Genomic DNA, 3,532 nt, shown 5'->3' with positions numbered 1-3,532 from the left:
CGAATCTTTGTCAATTTGTGCATGTCTGCTTTTCTAAGGGCCTTGTTTGGATGCGCGCTAGAATCCTAGCGCTAGAAGAGAATCTTTCTCGCATGAAGGATTGAATGAAGTCTATTTGCAAAATCTTTTTAGGAATGGGTGTAACTTTTCGCGACGAATCTAATGACGGTAATTAATCGATGATTTGTTACAGTGATACTACAGTAACCATCATCTAATCGCGCGATCAAAGACCTCATTAGATTCTTTAGGGTCACTAGTGCGGGGGTTCTGGAGTTGATTTTGTAAACTGACTTTGTTTGACACCGTAATAAGCAGTCAAAGTGTCACTATTCACTAACGCGCTACAAAACCAAACAGGGCCAAGGTTACTTGATTTGCCTACTGAATTTTGCATCTGAATTCCGGCGCATGCTGCTATGCTTGCTTATTGTTTGATGATGCTGTGTGGTTCGCATTCACTTTCGATCAATTCAATTTTCTGCTGAAACTTGAGCACTGTTGTGCATTGATCATCAGAAAAACATTTGTTTCAAAACAGATAGAAGACCCATACCGACCATCACAGTGATTCAAAACAATTGGTCACCGGGCTTGAGGCCTTTCATTGTTGGTTGTCTTTTATCATCGAATTTTACCACCAAACTCTGATTGTTTAGATTCTCTGATGAAAAATTACCATTCATTTGTATACTTGGAGAAATGTCCGTTCCTGAATTCATGCCGCTTTCTCAATAGATGGCTTTTCAAGATGACAACTCCGGTTCCGTATCCAGAAAGGAAACCATATACGACGTACACGATTACAACGACTCGGAGTCGCTTCTTGGTGGTCCCTGTGGTCCGATGGTGCCTAATTACAAGATCTGAGTCCATGGGTACGAGGGCTTGGGAGGATGATTCTATAAATTTAGACGCAGGTTGTCTCCGACGATACGAACAGCCACAAATAGAGATCCAATCCAATGGAGGAAGCAACAGGATCGGCGATCGTGGACGACCTGCGCCTGCCATACGTGGGGGAGAATGCTACGCCAAATAGCCGCTCCGCTCCTCTGCCGCGGCGGTGGAGGAAGAAGGATATGACGCCGGAGGAGTGGAGCGCTGCGATGGCGTTTATTGAGGCGGCGGTCGACGACTTGATGGTGTACATGGACATGAAGGAAGAGGATGTGGAAGACGAGTACCGCTGAGCAGGCAAGCTCCACAAGTACGATCCAGAGATGGAGCTAAAGAAACGCTACGCCAGAGTCGCCAAGAAACATCCGCCGCCGGCCGGCTTGGTCCCCAAGATGGACGAGTATCTCAAGCTTATCGAGGACGAGGACGAGGACGAGGACTAGAAGATCAGCCGATCGGGATAAGTCATTGCACACGGTCAGAATTGCGTCAAGCATGTCGAGGAGTAGGAGTTTTTGGGTAAATCTTAGATGATCTGTACGCCCACATTTTCAATTTAGGAACCTAAAATAAATTTAATCAGTTTTGTTATAGGTTCGATAAGATTTTATTTCATTTATCTTGCTTTTAGAACATTTATCGTGAGAATGGAATAAACTACTTAGTCTTAAAACGAAATATAGGGTTATATAGGTTTTGTGCACTTCATGCTGCTTTGCACTGTTTTATTGATTGTTGTTCGATTTGAATCCAAATTCTCTGAATTTGAATTTGAGTTGAATTGCTTGTTCTTAAATCCAAGGTTCTTTTTCTTCTTCTCCTCTCAGCCCAACCCGACGCCCTCGGATCGGCTGATGATTGCCGATGTGAGATCTCGTGTCCGACCCAGACTCTAGCCTGAGTCCCGGATCGGCTGATTTGCCGATGTGGACTGGCGAGAGCCGATCCCAAGGATCCGAGTTCGACCAGCTTACGCGTGCGCCCTTTCCTTCTTGGCCCGCACGTTGAGGTCCGACCCCTGCCCTATAAATATCGCCTCCCTTGATCCCTCTTGATCCATCGAGCTTGCAGCCGCCGCCTTACAAGCCCTAGCTCTAAAACCCGCCGCCGCCTCTGGAGCCCGGAAGCTTGGAGCATGCATCGCGCCGCTGTTCATCTGCAACCTCGTCGACTTCGACCCTCGCCGGAGCTCCGTGTGGTGGTGACGACGCTGACCGATCTTATCTTTTCTTCTCTTCTCTTTCTTTCACTGTATCGCGTGTGTAGTCGTTTGCCAAAGTTCCGTCTCGTCGTTCCGCCGCGTTACACCTTGCGCAGGCCCTGCTAGTGTTTCGCCGTCGCCTCGCCCGACCCCCGCGTCAAAATGTCTGCCTCGCCCGACCCCCGCGGGAGCTCGCCGAGCTTCCGACCGCCAGCCAGCGTCGCTGACCTCCGCCTGATCTATTTTGAATAGAACCCGCTATCCGAGGACCTTAGTTTTACTTTCTGACCCTCGGGTATAAAGTTTAGTTATGTTTTGAACCTCGGTTTCTTTAATCAGAGCCCTTTCTATCTCAAAACTTTCGCAGATGAACCTCTGAAATACCGTTTCAGCCGTACTTTATCATTTTAACTCTGTTTTCAATGATTCTTGAGCTCACGCGATCCTTGTAATGTGTACCTTAGTTCTGTAATCTCGTTTTGTTTGTTTATGATGATTGGTGTACTGTTTCTTATTGTGTTTGCTTGCTTGTATGTGCTCGTGTGATGCATTAGACGACGCGCCGTTCGAGGGACAGCAAGGTCAGGCCATTGAAGACACTGAGCCGCAGCAACAGCAGCAATTTGACGAAGGCAAGTGGACTCTTGATCATGCTTGTTATCCCAATTATTTACGAAATATTCACATTTACTTTATATGTGTGCATGTGTCTATAATATGATGGGACCCAAAATTAAGGATATGCCTAGCTTGTTTATTCCATCCTTGATTAGCTATGCTAGTTGCTTCTACTAGAATAAGGTTGGTTACTTGGAAACAATGATACACTGGTTAATGTTTCATGTGCTGGAAATTCTGTTGTTAAACAAGATTATATGATTTAATTGGAACATGGAGAACCACCCAGGAAAACAGTACAATCACAATACTATATGGCTCTAGTCCTGGCTAATTAATTAGAAACTCTAGCTTGTGACAATCTTACCGAAAGGGCAAGAGGGGATGCATTGATGGGGTATAGCTCGGCCCTCTTGAGGCAATGATTTTGTTTATGGTCCTTTGCTAAGGTTCCACCTCATTAGGGGTTATGACTACTTTGGCTTCAAACCTTAGCAGATTGTCATGGGTTAGGGAATCTTTGTAAAGGCCTCGTAGTGAACCTCTCGCCACTCACCAAAGGAAGTGTTTAAGGGCTTTGCAAACCCGGGCGATATAGGGGAACACGAATTGTGGGTAAAGTGTACAACCTCTGCAGAGTGTAAAACTGATATATCAGCCGTGCTCACGGTTAAGAGCGGCTTGAACCCTCACATGATAATTGAACTAGAAGATGATATAAATCAGTACTGTTCTTTGGAGATGTTGTGTTACTTCATATACTTATTTATGGGTTTTATGGTATAAATTTATATTTAGTTAAAGCTTGCTAAT

Source organism: Panicum virgatum, chromosome 5N (genome assembly GCF_016808335.1).
Source record: "Panicum virgatum strain AP13 chromosome 5N, P.virgatum_v5, whole genome shotgun sequence".
In the NCBI taxonomy this organism is placed as follows: Eukaryota; Viridiplantae; Streptophyta; class Magnoliopsida; order Poales; family Poaceae; genus Panicum; species Panicum virgatum.
This window is presented reverse-complemented; position numbering follows the sequence as displayed.